Source organism: Oncorhynchus tshawytscha, linkage group LG11 (genome assembly GCF_018296145.1).
Source record: "Oncorhynchus tshawytscha isolate Ot180627B linkage group LG11, Otsh_v2.0, whole genome shotgun sequence".
Lineage (NCBI taxonomy): Eukaryota > Metazoa > Chordata > Actinopteri > Salmoniformes > Salmonidae > Oncorhynchus > Oncorhynchus tshawytscha.
This window is the reverse complement of record NC_056439.1, coordinates 37,670,356-37,690,449: the sequence shown is the minus strand read 5'-3', so window position 1 is coordinate 37,690,449 and position 20,094 is coordinate 37,670,356. Positions and strand designations below refer to the sequence as shown.

Here is a 20,094-nt window from a genome sequence, read left to right as displayed (position 1 = left end):
CGCTCAGTAAATTTACACAGACATTACATTTCGTTCTGTTGTTTTTAGACATAATGCTAAGCTGTTTTTTTTATAGCTCACTGATCGATATCTTAGTAAAATAATATTTTTTTGTTAAACTAGCGGGGCACTGAAATCTTTGCTTTGTGCTAAAGTCAACAGTGGCAGAGTTTGAGCTCAAATAAATGCCGTGATGTCTGCAGCCCTTTGCAGTAGCTGAAGGCGAGGTTCCACAATGGGCTCCGGTAGCTTGCCAGTAAGCATCGACTGTATTGCACAGGTATGGACATTTGATTTGATTGTATATTTCCTACATTTATTTAAATTCAATCGTTTTGTGATATGAGTTATTTGTTTGGGGAAGGCAAGATGAGAATTGAACATTGGCCCAAATCCTGGGCTCACGAGAAAGGTCCTCGAGCAAGCGGGATTGGATTCTATAACAACGGAGTTTAAAATCTTCAAAAAGGCTGAGGTGATTTGCAAGTTCTGTGATAGAGGTGGCCTCGGTGTCTTTAAATGGCGTGTCAGAGAGCTATTACAGCTGATAGATATCATTGATGTCATCAGAGGAGCACTTGCTCTATTGCGTATGGGAACTCAGTTTTACACTATCAAACCCTGCGGCTACAACATTGAAATGTTAGCGTTCGGTTGGTTTATAGCCTATCCATTTTTGAGGGTTCTGCTGTGTGCCTCCGGTTTTCAATAAATCAATTGGGTTTGCAATTTTCTATTGGCTTTCTTTCAGGGATGTTTTAAACATAATTTTACGCACACCGCTTGAGAATAACTCAAACACTTTAATCAATAGGCCAATGTGGAATTCTAAATGTCAATTTTTTTATTCTATTAATTAGCTATCATAAATTATCCTCATTCTTTTCACCATCTCATTGGTACCCATTTACAATTGGTTAAGGACTTCTAATGATAATCTATGGCTAATAATAATAACAATAAGAAGAAAACAAGGCTTCATTTATTTCTGCTTAATAATCTCACTGTATAAAAAAATATACCATTGTGTTTAGAAAATAGTAGTAATAAAATATGTAATGTTGAGATAAAACCGCATAGTGCGTCCTAAAAACACTGGGGACAGTTTTTCAATAATTCATTCCCCCCCAATCTCGCTCTCACAAGGAGCAAGAGCCCTCGAAAATACCTATTACCCATTATTAAATAAGCGTATGCCGAAACTCTTCCTTTGATTGAGGGGATAACCCCAGTCAAGCCTCCTCCAGAGTGAAGTGAAAAGGGAATGGCCTTTTGGAACCCTGGTTCAAAGGTAACCAGCCTCAATCTGCACTGGATAACCTTTTTACCTAAAGTACACGAGCGTTTATGCCACTGACATCAGTCTCCTAGGCCTACATAATACAATTTAGTTACCTGAGATGCATGACATGGCGAACCTTCATTATTGTGTAGGACCATTTATAAAGGCCTTCCTCTGAAAAGTTGTTTTCGCTCAAATAGGAAAAATGGGCAATAGAGATAATGTGCAGATGCCCTGACCGGGTAGACGCAAGCACGCGTCCACACAAACACACACACTAAAAAGGGTTTCAAATGTCTGCAGAGAGAGATGCCTCTGCTAAGGTCATGGGCGCACCATCAGTAGCAACCTCTTCACGGTTGTTATAGCAACAAGATGAGCGATGGTACAGCTTAAATTGGTAACCCAATTTAATTACAGTCCTTACCGGTCTTCTTATTTGCATATTTCTAGATTAGGAACCAATGGCACTTCTCCAGACTGAAACCTAGTCTGGAATTCTTGGAACAAGTTGTGGTCAAACTTGGATGAAATTCCTCCTGCAGTGATCACGACAGGTTTTGTCCATTCATGCTCCCCTCTAGAGTCTGAGGCTGGATTTGCTGAAAGCTTATCTGTCCTTATGTTTGCTTTTCTATTGCACGAGCTTTGGAACAAAACTGGGATAAGGTTTCTCATAACACTGGGATAAATCGATATTAGGCCTACAAGCATCAAAACAAATGTCCAGGCTTGAAACAGGTTTGAAATAGGTTTTTATTTTTAAAACATATATTGTTGTCCCGGGGTATTGTTTTTGATCATCTAAATTGCCATAGTTCAAGTTCTTACTGGAATTAGAATTGCATCAGTTGAATAAAGCAATTTCTAGCAGTAAATACACATAGTCCCATATAGGCCTACATTAACACCTGTGTTTTGATGGGTTTCCAACTCTGGCCCTATATTCCCTTTGAAAGCAAGTAGCCTAAGCTCACATTCAGCCACCAGGGCCTGGAACACCCAAGTAGAACGGTCTCCCGGGTGATATCGGGACACCGGTCTAACAAGCTGTAATTCTGTTTCAGCCTATTGCAGGGGTGGGACGGTCCACATACCCCGACTTAACTCCTCTTTCACGCGAAATACTCCTAATCCCATATCTTAGCAAGGGAAACTGCTATCCCACAGTATATTAAAGGACAACAAAGTCAAAACTCAAAGCCACCCATGGTTTCTCAGCAGTCAGTTCCTCTCATGATTTACGCTCATCGTGTCCACCCATCTCGCTTCAATTATCAATAACATTAGTGGCCATTTTCTCAATTAGGCAAGTTGACACTTTGCATGAATACTTTTCAATGCTATTCAAATAAGTGTATATGCTTAGGATACAATGCATCTAGGCCTATACATTTATATAGGCCTGCAATTAATTTAGCTAAATAGATTCATAAAAAAAAAGGCAACATAGGTTGTCTGCTACTGGCGGCAAACCTATTTTTCCACTGGGAGTAAATAATCATATTTTTGTTTTTTTATTATGTTTATGATGATGATGATTGTTATTATTATTATTATTATCATCCATGTAGACTATTGATATGATTACTCCTTTGAAATGGATGATCAAATTAAATTGGTGATCAAATATGAGACAATGTTTATATGACTCCCTCTCAAACAGCCCCTTATTTACCACTTATTCGCAGGTTCCCTTTTATAAATATCAGTGGGTAACTGGTAAATTGGGAGAGGTGGGGGTGTTGTTAAAGGTCCAATGCAGCCGTTTTATCTTATTTATTAAATCATTTCAGGGTAACAAAGTACCTTACTGTGATTGTTTTCAATTAAAATAGTAAAAAAGAAACAAAAATAGGTTGTTAGCAAAGAACAATTTCTAAAACAAGAATTTTGCTAAGACTGTCTGGAAGTGATCTGAGTGGGGAGCTAGCTGTTATTAGCAGAGAAGTTTGGAACTCTCTTTCTTATTGGTCTATTAACTAATTTATCACCTGGTGATGTCACCAGGCAGGTCAAAACTCCATCCCAACAAAACAGGCAAAGATTTCAGGCGGACTTCTCCAACAGCTCCAACACAATAAGGGGATTATCATTATTTTCACAATATCACAGTATTATTCCAACCTCATTGTGTGGAAATATATATAAAACACTGGCAAATCACGTTTTTGACTGCACTGGGCCTTCAAACCATGGGGGCGGTTTGCAGTTCAAATTAGGGAGGTGTTTAACAATGGAAGTGTAATGAATTTACCTGCAAAAAATCTGAGAACCATTCACACAGACCCTATAACTGTATTTTGGTTACAGGGTTTGTGAAATTGCAGGAATCGTGAGTAGGTCTTTAGGTGGCTTTTATTTTCCATGTTTTTTACTGCCAACCCCTTTCAGATATATGAAAAGGTTGGTATATAAATGCAGGCATGGTAAATTAGTGGGATTTTGGTCTGTGTATGAAAGGGATATATACACTGAACAAAAGTATAAACACAACATGTAAAGTATTGGTCCCATGTTTCATGAGCTGAAAATCCCATAAATGTTCCATACACACAAAAAGCTTATTTCTCAAAAAAATTGTCCACAAATTTGTTTATATCCCTGTTAGTGAGCATTTCTCCTTTGCCAAGATAATCCTTCCACCTGACAGGTGTGGCATGTCAAGAAGCTGATTAAACAGCATGATCATTCTACAGGTGCACCTTGTGCTGGGAGCAATAAAAGGCCACTTTAAAATGTGCAGGTTTGTCACACAACACAATGCCACCAGATGTCTCAAGTTTTGAGGGAGTGTGCAATTGGCATGCTGACTGCAGGAATGTCCACCAGAGCAGTTGCCAGATAATTTAATGTTAATTTATCTACCAGAAGCTGCATCAAACATCGTTTTAAAGAACTTAGCAGTACGTACAACTGGCCTCATAAAAGCAGACGATGTGTAACCATGCCAGCCCAGGACGTCCACATCCGGCTTTATCACCTGTGGGATCGTCTGAGGGAGGGGTGGGGCGCTGAGTAATAAAGCCCTTTCATGGGGAATAACTCATTATGATTGGCTGGGTCTGGCTCCCCAGCGGTTGGGTCTGGCTGCCAAGTGGGTGGGCTTATGCCCTCCAAGGCCCACCCATGGCTGCACCCCTGCCCAGTCATGTGAAATCCATAGATTAGGACCTCATTTATTTATTTCAATTGACTGATTTCCTAATGTAAACTGTAACTCAGTAAGATCTTTTAAATTGTTGGATGTTGTGTTTATATTTTTGTTCAGTGTAACAAATATTGTATAAGACCAAGAGGCACATACGGAAAATAAACATTCAATATTGATTAAGGTAGTTAATAGATTTTTTGAGAACCACAGATAACAAAACCAATTGATTTACTGATTCTTACTAATAAGAATTTTGAGTGGAATACTTTGGCCGTTTCAATATATGAGGCAAAACTAGGTGTCAGACAACAATTTTTGTTTTTCTTTTCATTTTAATTTATAAGTGAAAATATATCAAGTTAAAAAGAACTTGCACTTTTTCTTACAATATTTCTAATTTGGTATGATAATTATGCATAGTAAAAAACGGAAAAGGATACCTTATATACAGTAGGCTACCTTTTATAAATTTGAATGCATGGCCAGGTTTTCCCTTACAAATTCACAGTGCTGAGATGAGCCTATTCAAATCATTTTTACCAATATTTTCAATGAATTTCCCAATTATTAATATCGGAAGTCATAAATACTGAAAAAAAAGTATTGGTTCCATGTTTTATAAGCTGAAATAAAAGATCCCAGAAATGTTCCATATGCACAAAAAGCTTATTTCTCAAAAATGCACAAATTTGTTTACATCCCTGTAGGAGAGCATTTCTCCTTTGCCAAAATAATCCATCCACCTGACAGGTGTGGTATATCAAGAAGCTGATTAAACAGCATGGTCATTACACAGATGAACCTTGTGTCGAGGACAATAAAAATACACTAAAATGTATAGGTTTGTCACACAACACAATGCCACAGATGTCTCAAGTTTTGAGGGAGTGTGCAATTGGCATTCTGACTGCAGGAATGTCCACCAAATCAAATCAAATGAAACTTTATTTGTCACATACGCCGAATACAACAAGTGTAGACTTTACCATGAATTGCTTACTTACAAACCCTTAACCAACAGTGCAGTTCAAGAAGAGTTAAGAAAATATTTACCAAATTAACTAAAGTAAAAAATTATAAAAAGTAACAATAACAGGTTAGAGGTAATTTGTACATGTAGGTAGGAGTGAAGTGACTATGCATAGATAATAAACAGCGAGTAGCAGCAGGGTATAAAAAAAAAATGGGCGGGGGGGGTTCAATGTAATAGTCTGGTGGCCATTTGATTAATTGTTCAGTAGTCTTATGGCTTGGGGGTAGAAGCTGTTAAGGAGCCTTTTGGTCCTAGACTTGGCACTCCGGTACTCCTTGCTGTGCGGTAGTAGAGAAAACAGTCTATGACTTGGGTGACTGGAGTCTCTGACAATCTTATGGGTTTTCCTCTGACCGCTTATTATACAGGTCCTGGATTGCAGGAAGCTTGGCCCCAGTGATGTACTGGGCCGTACGCACTACCCACTATAGCGTCTTACGGTCAGATGCCGAACAGTTGCCATACCAGGATGACCTGTAACCTGTCAGGATGTGCTCGATGGTGCAGCTGTAGAACCTTTTGAGGATCTGGGGACCCATGCCTAATCTTTTCAGTTTCCTGAGGGGGAAAAGGTTTTGTTGTGCCCTCTTCTCGAATGTCTTAGTGTGTTTGGACCATGATATATCGTTGGTGATGTGGACATCAAGGAACTTGAAACTCTCTTGAAACTTGAAACCAGAGAATTGAATGTCAATTTCTCTACCTTAAGTGGCCTCCAATGTCGTTTTAGAGAATTTAGCAGTACGTCCAACCGGCCTCACAACCGCAGACCACCTGTAACCAAGCCTGCCCAGGACCTCCACATCCAGCTTCTTCACATGCGGGGTTGTCTGAGACCAGCCACCCGACAGCTGATGAAACTGAGGAGCATTTATGTTTGTAATAAAGCCCTTTTGTTGGGTTAAAACTAATTCTGATTGGCTGGGCCTGGCTCCGCAGTAGCCAGGCCCAGCTATGTCTCTCCTATACCTCTGTCTCTATAGGCTGCACACTTCTCTCCTATACACACCTTCCTCCTACACCTCTTAATTCTACACACCTCTTTCCAATACACAAAAGAATGTCTTAGATATGAACAGTCATATCGGAAGAAAAATATATAGAGACAGTTTTGAGGAAACAACTCCTATTTGAAGTACAGGTTACACTATACATTACAGCTGGCTTCTTATTTATTGATATTCTCAGAAGATACATTCCAGACATCATTTCGGATTTGACCAAGCAGAGCAGAGCAGGTAGTGGTCAGAGGGTCAGTATAAATACCTGTCACAATAGGAAAAGGAGGAGGGGGACAGGGTGACTGTGATGTGTCTGTACCTCTCTAACACGGCGATGTGACATTTCAGACCAGGGATTCCACTCACCCTGAGCCAGGCCGCATGGCCTTGTGGTCCACACACACACACACACACACACACACACACACACACACACACACACACACACACACACACACACACACACACACACACACACACACACACACACACACACACACACACACACACACACACACACACACACACACACACACACACACACAGGGCTGTGCTGGCATCACAGAGGGACCAGTCAACAATGCCCATTGACTGCCTGGAGTCAGCAGCTGACGGGACAAGCACTGACCTGAAGACAACCTATTCAGGGCAGGATCGGGTGCCTCTCAGTCCCCTGCTGCTTTTGTATCACTCAGAGTGGATGGATTGTTGGTGCTTGTCCTACAGTACGCATTGTAGGTCATCATGGTGAGGAGAGATATTAACCGAAGAGTGATCTGAAAATATACGCAGTGATGTGGATACAAAGTAATCAGCAATACAGAATGCACAGCCTTGTGTATAAACAGGATTAAGTGAGAAATAAGAACAAAAATGTACAAGTGGTGTTGATTCTTATTGAATATGCAGAAGAACATGAAATGGGGAGCACAGGCAAGGCCTTTGTCTCTCGAGGAGAGAACAGTGAAGAGAGGCTCAGGCATGCTAGGATGGAAGATTAGCTTCTCAAAGAGATACATGAAGCTCAGGAAGCCCACGGCAAGATAATACATGTGTTCAACCATGCAGCAAGACACTGAATTAAATCAAGATTAGCGAAGTCCAAAATATGAATCTAGGTATTACCGGGACTGAAATGGAGAAGTTATGCATGTGTGTTGTGTTGTTTATGTGCTTCTATAGTCTTTTTCTCTAGCGTGTATATAGAATTTGTCAGAGTCACATTTCTTTATGGGTTTGATGCAAGTGTTTGAGAGGGAACCATGTTGGAACGCCACCATAAAACATTTTTTCATTCAGCTGTGGTAAAGAGATTTCTTCTCAGTTATCATTGATTGATCCGACATGATTCCTTTATTCCCCCTGAAGCCTGAAAACCTTAGAGTGGGGTTTTAAATTCTGACTGGCATAACTGATGGATATCTAGCTGAAGGGTTCTCTGCCTTGGACTCAGGACTTGTATTTCCTTTTCCTGTGTCCATCCAGTGCAGACATTCACAGGAATGGCTGCTAAGCTCTCTCCTCACCCACCTCCAATCCTAGGGAGCTGAGGCCTGAGCCCACAGGCCAGTCAAAGCGAAGGACATACAACTCATTAAAAGTTAATGAAACCTATAAACGCAGTGCGCCAGCGATTCATTTAAACCCCAAAGCAATCTCCTCTTCCAGCAAAGGCAAACAAGCCCGTGTGGCCCCCCCAACGCTCTACTCTGAATAACAAACTACGTAATATTTTCTTCTGTATAAGTTCCCTATGCAGACATGTTCAGTGTGATAGGCTATCTTACAATGGGACTTGTCCAATTTATTGAACGCGGGAGAAAAGTGTTCTGCAGGGGTGAATTCTGTAATCTGCTTCCAAGTTGAATATAATACCTTTACTTTACACTGCCTCGGCTTGTCATATATGCCTTTTCAACATTCATGAGAATCAATGACATTCAAATAATGTGCTCATTTTAATACCATACGAGTGAGAAAAAAAATAATTGTTAAATCCTGTATTTGTTCTCCTTCATGGTATAACAGTACGGAGGACTGCTCCTGATCTGTGCATTGTTTACCATGCATAGGCTATTTCAACCCTTTAAAGCAACCCACCCCTCTCAGTCTTGCCCAGGGAAGCCCTCATCTAATAATAGTTCAACTCAATTTAATAACAACCAATCGACAGCAATAACATGTAAAAGTGTGTAAAGAAGCGTAGAACAATAACCACCCACTTTAACATCCCACGGCCCATAGAGGTATCCTCCAAGGATTCAAATGAAATTCCCTCCATGTGTAGCAGCACTGTCAGCCATTTAATCAATTCTCATACCCTGACTTGAGTTAAATGAATCACCAATTGAATCCCATATAAATGGCTGTGTCATTTATCATGTACAGGCTGATGCTCAGCTGAAGGGTCCTGGAAAGCTGGTTGGTGTCTATAGAGCAGTTGAGCAGATTACCATTAAAGACAAGAGCTGTACATTTCCTCTAACAGAGTATTCCCCTGATACACATGATTTAACCCATCGCCTGTTCACCGCTGTCTGTGAAATAGTCTGGAGTGGGGTTTAATATCCTGTCTGATGAAGAAGTCACCCATCCAGATGTATGTGTCATGATCGGATACCTTTATTTTCCTATGTGCTATAGTGGCAAGTATTCAACTGTTTAGACCAAAGACACATAAAAAAATGTTATTTCTGGTTTCTTCAATGTATTGGTGTAACACACCATTGACATTGTTTCTGAAAAATATTGTTTCCAGTTACAGTAGCGGTGTGTTTGGTGATTGTCTGAGGTTTCAGAGACTGTTGCGTTACTATAATGATGCAAATTTCAGGTGGGGTCATACTTAAAATGAACACTGAGTCAGTAAGCTGATGTAGACCACTGGGCAGATTGATGATTGTCAGTGATGTGTTTATGAAAGGTAGTTTGTAAAGGACTAATCCATAAATGCTACAGCATCGTGTGGGACAGTGCTAATTAGTTGAGGATGGAAATGCATACCAGCCTCTCACAGACGTTTGAATAACGGTGTGTTTTGGTTTTCATGATTATAAAAACTACAAGATCAACACATACAATTCTACTGTCATAGTCAGGATGGCGTCGTATGGCTTTTGTACCGTAAAACAAGACATTTCTGATGATAGAGGAGTTGTTAAGTAGGACTGAATAGGAACAGTTGTCTGGTTTGTTGTCTCTGGCATTAGAAACCAAGCGTAGTTCAGATATAGCAGTGTCACAGATCCAAAATGTTTCATATATAGTTGCTAAGTAAGCAGTGATTTGGGATGATTTTGTGGGTGACAGAAGGTTCTAAGGTCACTTTGGCTGTTCTGACGGAGGTTCCAGACTCTATTTCCCATTCCACCAAATGTCTGACCAGATATGCTTCATGACAGCATCTGCAAGCTCTGTCAATTTTCTGCCAAGCCTGAGTCATGTACCTATCATCATCATCATCATCATAGAGAAAAACAAACAAGAAACTTTTCAATTCACCCCCATAACACCAAATCCTGGACAGAAGTTGGTCCATCACTATTCATACCATTGTACTGCCATTACAACAACGAAACACAAAATCCATCCAGTATGTATCCAATACCAAATGTCTGGCGACTGAAAGCCTATACGTAGCGAGCAGGGGTGCATAATTGCTAGGAAACATTTGACTGAACATTTGGTGATAAAACGCAGTGGTCGCCCCGCCCCCAGCTTAAAACTAATTAATTCGGGATCCTGACATAAACTCTCCAATCCTTTGACAGCTTGGAGCTGAAATAAAAATGCTAGTTCTCCTGGGAACGGCAGGAGATAGCCGGCTCTTTTCTGGACTGTTTGCTCACAGGCCCTGAGAGCAATCTTCTTCAGTCAGAATGAAATGCAAGGACACAAACAATGTACCACGGAGAGAATGGGAGATGGGGAATGAACAGTTTGGACTATTTGCTCAGCAGAAGGGCAGTCACAATGGCCGGCGGATGGCTTTCCCATGCATCAAGCCTCTTAGTCTTAGGCCTCCCTTTGTTGCCGGGTTTTTCGCCCTGGCCAGATAAGAGCCCAGCTGCCCTATACTTTTAATTCCCATTGTACACCGTACTGTATCGTCATTTATCTGCCTACATACTGCCTGCCATGATGTTGCTGTCTAATTCAACGGGTTATCGCCTGTGTATCTCGATGGCTAAGGATCACCTTAGCTTGTGCTGCCGTTTAAGGCCTGAATCCCTTTCTCTTCGGTAAACAGCAGAGAGGTGGTTAGGGTGGAGGAATAATGTCTGACCCCTCTTCTCTCCAGAAAGGAGGCAGCAAAAGTCAAGCACAGGATATGATAATGATACCCATTCACAGGTCTTTCATACTCCATATGTATAGTTCATATGGAGCTGGGCTCACCATGAAGGAAATGCAGCTCAAATGCACAACTAAGACACAGGGAGGAGCCACCAAAGTGAAATAGACATTTCAACACTGTTTTTAGTCTCAGACGTTGACAGAGATGTCCTTTAGGCTCCTATGCTGCAGAATACTGCAGACGGCCCTTGAGAGAGCGATCAGATGTAGTCATTAAATTACCTAATGCCAACTCAAGTTAGAACAAAATAATTCCAGTAGTTACCCTGACTGAGACCAGGATCCACGTTGTGGTCTTTTGTTTCAGTTTGTTAGTTTGTGTTTGCATTTACATTGACTAGTTATTAGTGGAATTTGAATTCAGACAGTGCGTTTGTAATGTCTATTTGAGAGGCACAGCAATTACTACAGTTCCCTCTAGTAGTCTTCTGAGGAAATGTAAAAAGGGTAACAATTTCTCTAAAAAACATCTGATATCATACACACACACTCAAATACACACCCATCCCCCACCTTAAAGGCTGTAATGTCACAGGGTCCTGTGGGTGGTCAGATCCAGATGCTGAGAGGATGGTGGTGGAACATGTTGCTGTTAATTCAAAGTTACAATGAACCTTGTGAGGTTGCTGCCATTTTGTAGGTAATTCCTGTCATTGACTTGTCAATTTCTAGTATGCATTTTATGCATGGATTATAATTCAGAAGGACAACATTTGAGCCTTATTATCCCAGTGTAAGAATGGGCAATTAAAAGCTGGTCATGTTTCAAAGAGATGTGCTAATACCTGCCCCGAATGGACTCTGGAACACGATGGAAGTGGAGCTGAATATCCAAAGAGGGAGCAATTTTATTTCAATGATTTTACAAAGGAGATCAAATATAAAATATAGATCAAATGCAGCTTGGATATTAGCAAAGAGAAAATCTTCTTTAAGGAACAATAAGTGCTTGCTTTGGTTGAGAGTGAGCAGCTTGACAGTTTGTTGTGCCTCTGAACGTTTGGTGAGCATGTCAGAGCTCAGGTATGGGAGGAGAAATACGTGTGTTGCTGGGCTGTGTGAGCGGAGCAGCAGCAGCCTGTGGGGTGGGTGGTGCCGGGCTTGGCAGCCCTCTCAGCTTCACGCTCCAATGACCCTGAAATAAAGCTATGTTTATGGCATTTTAACACTGCTTAAGGTTGTCAGTGGCCGTGTAATTTATGACTTCTGAGAACATCAGTTTTGGGTTCCGTACAACACACAATCTCCCAGCATTCAAACATGGAGAAAGAGCCAGTGAGTCACACAAGATGAAATGTACAACACTCCTCCAATTACCCCAAGCACTGTCGACCTCTAGCTCACCATGCTGTTGTCTTGTGTGTCAGAGAGCACTCGGAGGACTCGTACAGAGTTTATGTTATGATGCTTCAGGCCTTCTGACATGTACTGTGTTCAAGGTGGTCTTTTGTCACCTGTGTGGTTGTCTAAAGCCATGAGGCTATATTCACAGCCATGAAATATCAGGCCCTGCAGCTCCTAGTGGATGGCCAGAGGAAGAATTCATTTTCATTGGCTTCTCCTTTGACAAACCAGAGCAGAGAATGTTAGCTTCTCCTGAAGTCGAATGAGGTGATGCACATTGCATTGTATGTATTTAAAAATGCATGTTTTATGGGCAATATTAGTTTGCCATTGTATTTCGAAATGCAATCAGATGTAAATATATAGTTTTTTTCTTCAAATAAGCATTTACTTTCAAGGGCATTATTTGCCTTTTTTCTTAAATTGCAGGTTGTGGTGGATTGAATTAACAGCTGATTCAACAATGTACTGTATGTCAATGTTCACTGACAATTTGATAACCACTAGAACATTATGTTGAATTAAATTGCAGAACAAGATATTGATAAATAGCCCTTTTCTATTTTCTTAACTAAACCATATCTCACAAAGTAAGACATTAATTGAAGCTCTCCTCACGATACGTTGATTTGATCAACTGAAAGACTTTGTACAATATAACACAATTTTGACTTGTTTTTATGAAGCATCTTACAAACCTATAAAGCTAGCATCTGTAGTTGAAACAATAACAAAGTGCACACCCCGCCTCTGTTTTGGGAAGAAGCTGAGGGACGGGCCCGGGAAAATGTTAATCCTCAAATTCATAGACAGAGAAATGGATGCAAGGGCTGACCATCCATAATATCAAAATGATAGTTTAAAATGTTTTTTTTTTAGGCATTTAATTTGTTTACAAACATTGGAGTAAAAAAATATTATATTTTGGTTCTGATGGGATATAACAGTTGAAATAAGCTCATGAGGCATTCTTAAGTTATATTCTTCAAGAATCAATGGGTATATATCACTAATGTTTATGTCCAAAAATGAATGCAGCAACTAAGGATTCTAGCTCCTATAAGGAAAATGTACAATTATGTACTACAATTAGGAAAACTACAAGTTCTCCTTGTATATTATACAGTTTAGAGGCAAATGGATACATAATGAAATGACTTCACTGTGTGGATAATATTACACATCTTCTGTAGGACTACATACTATTTACTTTTGCCAGAGCTATAGAAAATGAACAAGAACATTATTCCCCACGGAAGAATGTCAAAGGAAAAGGAAAACATTTCTTAGCGATCTATAAATGCAATTATTTATTTATTTATTTCTATTTTTGTGAGATAGTTACGAGGTTTTCATAGGATATTAAGAATAATTAAAGTCAATATACTGATCCATTTGTCAACAAATTGTCTGTGGGTTTCATAAAGTTACTATTTCAATTACATGACATTTGACTATAATTATGTAACGGTGTTGTTTTTCTTGAATTCTATAAATAGAAAATTAAAACCAAATTAATTAAATTAGTAGAACATAATTGACAAATTATTTAATATGTCTTGGAGTGGTACATTGTTTGTGTCCTTGCATTTCATTCTGACTGAAGAAGATTGCTCTCAAGGCCTGGGAGCAAACAGTCCAGAAAAGAGACGGCAATTTTTCTAACTCAGCATGTAGGGTCATAATATAATTCTGAGATATCCCAAAATGGTACATCATTCTGAGATATCCCAAAATGGTACATCATTCTGAGATATCCCAAAATGGTACATCATTCTGAGATATCCCAAAATGGTACATCATTCTGAGATATCCCAAAATGGTACATAATTCTGAGATATCCCAAAATGGTACATAATTCTGAGATATCCCAAAATGGTACGTCATTCTGAGATATCCCAAAATGGTACATCATTCTGAGATATCCCAAAATGGTACATCATTCTGAGATATCCCAAAATGGTACATCATTCTGAGATATCCCAAAATGGTACATAATTCTGAGATGTCCCAAAATGGCACATAATTCTGAGATATTCCAAAATGGTACATAATTCTGAGATATCCCAAAATGGAGGTGATGTTGACAGAGTAATTGACATAAGAGCAACATACATCCATCCCTCAATTTCTAAAAGAATGACAGTTGTTTATCTAAGATTTGTTGTTGTATTCAAGTTATTTTTCCCTGGTAGCAAAGATCTTATTTTTCTATTTATGTATACAGACAAATGACCATATATTATATAAATGGGAAACTTGCATATTTTATGACTGCAATTGTATTTTAGATCATGCTCAATATTCTATATTTGTTTTATGCCAGTGTGCCTATTGTGTGGCACTTGTTTTGTGGTATTTCTGAGTATATGTTTATACTGTGCCTCTGCTTTGGGTCCGCTAAACGCACTGAGTACTCAGCACAAGCAGCCCACTGACCATGTCGTTCACATCACTACTTTTCTCTCTATGCGGAGGTGTCAACACCCTGCCAACACCTTACACACACGTGCTTGAATGTGGCGGGCAAGTTGGCTAAACATTCCTGGGTGTTCCCCATTCTCCTCTCTATACCTGCCTACCACTACCCACACTGAGCTGCTTTAGTTCTGTCTCTGTCTCCCACAATGCAAAGTTGACTTTCTCACAGGGAATATAACAATTTACCTCTATTCCACCTGTTTTTTTGTGACAATATCAAAGCTAATGTTAAAAGTTGTATGCATGTATATGTTGTGTTATTACAAAATATTAGGATAGACATTGGTATAAAACAGCATTAAGAAGTCAAATGTGTATTTAAAAAATATATATTATTTCACCTTTATTTAACAAGGTAGGCCAGTTGAGGAACAAGTTCTCATTTGTATAATCTGTGAGATTTCTCTTTGCAATAGCCTATATACTGTATGTTCTTAACTGTGACTGGATAAAATGCTATGCTTTGGGAATTCAATGTCGCCATCCCATGCTTATCGGCACATCCAGCCTATTTGAGTGGTTTTGAAATGCTTGGTCTCTGAGGACGGATCACAGCAGAGCTATAACCACACATCAAATAAAGAAGGGAAAAGGATTTATGGAGCTTCTCTCTTTCTCTCTGTCTAACAGGTCTCTGCTGGGGAGGGCTCCATGGCTGTGGCGTCGGAGAGGTGCCTTCGGAGAGAGGATGGATAGGGAGGAGAGGAGGCCTCAATGTAAGGAGGGATAACGAGTAGAGGAGGCCATAATGATACATAGAAGGAGAGTACTGGTTCGGACAGAAGAAGCAGATGGATCTGACTGCCACACACATTGTCCCTTCAGTCGTGGGCTGTGCTGTGACTGTCCCATGGCACCCGCCAGGTATGTCAGCCATGTTTACCAAGCCATCCATCTCCTACCTGCCCTTCTGGAATAGGAACCTTTGTTTGAACCATACAGTCGTTAAGCCACCCTTTGACTCGGCTTAACCCAATTTATTTCCTGGTGGGTGAAGCAGCATGGAATTGATTGGCACCTTAGTTTTGACCATTCTCTTTTTTACAATGCTAATGTATTTAGATGACTCAGAGAAGAGTGGGTGATTGTGGACAGGAGAGGTGGTGAGTTATAGAGAGAGGTCCTTATCATGGGTAGCCAGGATTAGCAAATAAACTGGCCATGGAAGACAACACACACGTACTGGGAGGATTTCAACTCTATGACGTTCAGACATGCCTGTTATAAACAAGCACATGGTTCAAGGGTATGAAATTGAAAATAAAATGGCTAACAACATAAGACAAACAATATGGATAATAGGATCTGAAAGGAAGGAAGCAATTATTTCCAAGTCATTAGAGCTAATAAATGGATAAATATTATTGCGGCTGTTTACCAATTGCTTTTGAATGTTGTTGTATCAGTGATGAAGTGAGTTGAGGCCAGGAGAAATTGGGATGTGAGGGGATGTAGTAAAAGCTTTTCAGTCAAGGCAACAACATCAGTTGTTCACAGCAGTGCTTTATAAAACTGCCATTAATACGATCCCTTACTCTTACCTGAATGAATCAACTTTACCTAATTGTTAATGGAACAAAGAAGGTGACATTTTCTGAGTGAAAACTCTTTAACTCTAGTTTCTCTACTGCTGTGTGCCTAGCACTTTTAGTCCCAGCTTCACACTGTTCCTTGAAACACAAACCTCTCTACTTCTCTACTGCTGTGTACCTGGCACTTTTAGTTCCATCTTCACACTGTTCCTTGAAACACAAACCTCCATTTATCTCTCACTTCTCCTCACTTGGAGAGAGCAGATATCTCTGAATACGCCGCGCTAATGATTGACTCGTAGTTTGCAAAATACCATACAAATGGCAGCCACTTTGCTCACTTACGTTTCACTATATTTTCAGCCATACACCCTTGAGCTTCCACAACCTTCCCCAACTCTCATACAGTATTATTGGATTTGGGGGTTGGGGTGGGTGGACCGTGACAAACTCTTTTTTTTAGAAAACCATCTGCAAGTTCAGGCAAATGGGAGATAAGGGCTTACGCTGCCCCTTTTAGTGGGTTATAAGAATGAGGCTGTGCAGACTTCATTCTCCCGTAAGATAAATGTGGCCTTTCTGAAAGCTAGTTCATGCTTCCCCTTTCTGCCATAAAGCCCACTTTGACAGGCATGAAATGAGCCCTGGACTTCTCATTCACATCATGAACTAGGGAGCAAACCAATAATATGGTACTTTAATGAACCCTGGGTGGGTAAAACAGGATCAAACTTTAAATGACTTGTTCTGTTCATGGTTATCATTTCAGGGACCATGTTGGACAAAAAGAGAGATGGTCCTGATTAGATTCGATCAAAATACACATTTATTGGGAAATGTCAAGCTCTCGTTCTTATCACCAGACCATTTCTGACACGATATGACATATTGAAAGCTCAGTGATATGCTATAATGGATGAAGTCTTGTTTGAGGAAAGCAGTGTTGCAGACGTTTTTCTGAGAGATGTGTAAAATGGCAAAGGTGTTTTGTTGGGGATTAACTCTTTGTGTTATTTTGGCTTTATCCTCCACAGATGGAGACGGCCTAACTTGACTTATGTGTGGAATGGGACCAATGGGATCAATGCAGTCCTGCCTACGACCTTCTCCCCGCATCACCACAGAACCACAGACACATAAAGGCACTTTCCTCTCTGAGTGCATGTCTACCTGGCTATGTCTGCTTCTGACCTGTCTGCATCTATGAAATATCAAAGCTTGTGTCAGGCATCGCTGAATAGGGACAAAAAAGAAGCACCATTAATGATTAACTGTTCTAAAAGTCCTGGCTTTTTTATTCCCATGGTTCCCGGGTTATCTTGCGGCCATGTGACTTGCTCGCAGTGTTTTTCAAGCAGATTGGGGGAAAGCTAGTGAGCAAACACAGGTGCTTTGGACTGGAGTCGCAGACGCTGTCAGGGACAACCACAAACAAGAGCAGCAATGCCTGGCTAAATGAGAGCCCATCCCCTTACTTACTCCCTGGCTAGCTTAGCTTTGTCACGGACCGCAGTGGCTGGAGATACTCACCACAGCCCAAGTCCAATGTCCTCCTAGTGTTCCACAACTTTTCCCACTCTCCAAAGAAACAAACAAATAAAATGTGAGGGTTGAAGCCCACTTGGCATTCGCTCTGGTCTCGAGTATAGAGGGAGAGCAAACAAATGAATGGTGTTCCATTTCTCCCTTTCTAAAACAAACCAAATGGGGTTTTCCTAAAGTGGGGCAATTCCAGTGACCCTGGTGTCAAACAGGGTTCAACACTCTGGCACTTGAGAAGCGTAGTGGGAAATGAGAGAGAGATATTCAGAAAGGTGCTATGGGTTCTCAGAAATATGCAGGAAGACAATCTGATTCTCAGAAAATGGAGTGGTTGATTTGATTGTTTCATGAATGTTTCATGACAGGAAGATGACGAATAAATCATGAATACATAAAAGCATATTTTCTGTCAACAAAGTATACTTTTTCGTTGTTCTGATTTGATTGAGTTCTGAAAATGTTCTTGAGTTGTTTTCAAGGTTCTATAAACACAGTCTGGGCACTTAACCCTTTTCTTGTCAATAACGTCTGTCCCTTTGTAAAACGACTGAGAGCGTTCTGTAGCACAACTTTGATAACACAATCATATGATATGTTGGCGCTATCTGAACACGGCTTTCCGGCAGCGAGATAAATGAACAGCATGATAACGTGAACAAAAGTGTGGTTCTGATTGGTTGGTCTATGAATAGAAAAAATGCAGCATGGAAAGTCTCCACAATAAGGGCAATTCATTAGATTTGTAATTTTCTACAATCTACATGACCAGGGTCAGACAGACAGCTTTTGTTTCAGTCAAATATTTATTTGTGTGTTAGCAAGTCTTTCAGTTCATACCCTGCAATTACAGTGAGCTTGTAAAGCTGAGATGATAAAAGTGTTTAAAAACAAACACTCCAAATCAACAGGAGAGGAAATGAAGCTGGAGAGAGATAGAGGAGGGGGGGGAGAGAGAGAGAGAGAGAGAGAGAGATAGAGGAGGGGGGGGGTGAGAGAGAGAGAGAGAGAGGAGGGGGATGAGAGAGAGAGAGAGAGGAGGGGGATGAGAGAGAGAGAGGAGGGGGGATGAGAGAGAGAGAGGAGGGGGAGAGAGAGAGAGATAGAGGAGGGGGATGAGAGAGAGAGAGGAGGGGGTGAGAGAGAGAGAGGATAGAGAGAGGGGAGATAGAGAGAGAGAGAGAGAGAGAGAGAGAGAGAGAGAGAGAGAGAGATGAGAGAGAGAGAGGGGGGAGAGAGAGAGAGAGAGAGAGAGAATGAGCTGGAGGTCAAATCTAGTTTCCTCTGAGGCCAGCAGTACCTTCGGAACTCTACGATCTAGCTGACTTTTTGAGCCCAATTCTCTGAGTTTGTGTGTGTGTACACAATCCAGGGACTCACTCAAAGCTGTGTTTGCTCTCCTCCAGAAACTGATTGAAGAAATATTGGGGTCCTGATGTAGAATATTGGAAATGGAAAACAATAAAAAAACACTATCTATAATTTAAAGTATTATTTTTTAAGAAATATGTTTTCTATCTTTTATTGCCTGAAATTCTTTGAAACTGTTTATTGTAGCTACTACCTGCCATTTTTAATTTGCTAAAATGTTGAAAAAGAAGATGGACAGTTGAAAGAATAGCAGTATGTTTCACTTCTTGTGCACTTTCTTTGTGGACATGCTGTCCAGGCCTCAATAGAAACTAACTAAGGAGACCCATCTGATCAGCTCAACTCATGTCATGCAGTAGATCCCTGTGGGGATTTAATGTGAGGTGATTGTGAACAGTTTGATCTGAGGAGTTACAAATCCTCACTTTCAGAGATCTTACTGTAATTCACATGCAGAGTCAAAGCGTGGGGCGGTTGAGTTAAAGCATGGGGGCCAAACATCTCGAGAGGATTTCAGACAGCAGCTTTGTTGCCAAGTCATTGTGCTACTGTCAAAGTTGTCTAGCCTATTGTCGGACGAAACTCGGCTCAATCAAATAACTATTTCCAGTAATGAGGTAAGAAGATGAAAGCTCATTGAACATAGCGACATGCTCAAAGGCCCTTTTGATGTCGCAGGCACAATGCTAAAATTTGAAAAGAGCAAAGCGTGCCCTAAGCTGCAATGCACTGCATTAACCCCTAGTCTTTTGTCAGGCCTACACTTTCAATTAAGGAATATTCCATTCTATGGAAAATGTCATTCATGAATGATATGCTCTTTGAAAAGAAAGTTTACCACCAATGTACTTGACTCCTCTCTAGAAAAGATGATCAAGGGATGGATAGTGTTGACTTGTATTTAAAGGAAATATGCTTGACTTTGCTATATAATGAAATCACTTTCCCACAAATGCATTGAAATATTTCACATGAAGACCTTAAATTCCACAAATGAACTT

At 40.4% G+C, this 20,094-nt stretch overlaps 1 long non-coding RNA gene across 1 annotated transcript; it reads left to right on the top strand.

Moving 5' to 3' along the window:
• On the top strand, positions 1–18,673 carry LOC112261957. The gene is made up of 3 exons (XR_002955257.2): positions 1–280; positions 15,282–15,515; positions 17,218–18,673. It is a non-coding gene; the product is annotated as an uncharacterized LOC112261957 (long non-coding RNA).
• The last annotated feature ends 1,421 nt before the right edge of the window (positions 18,674–20,094 follow it).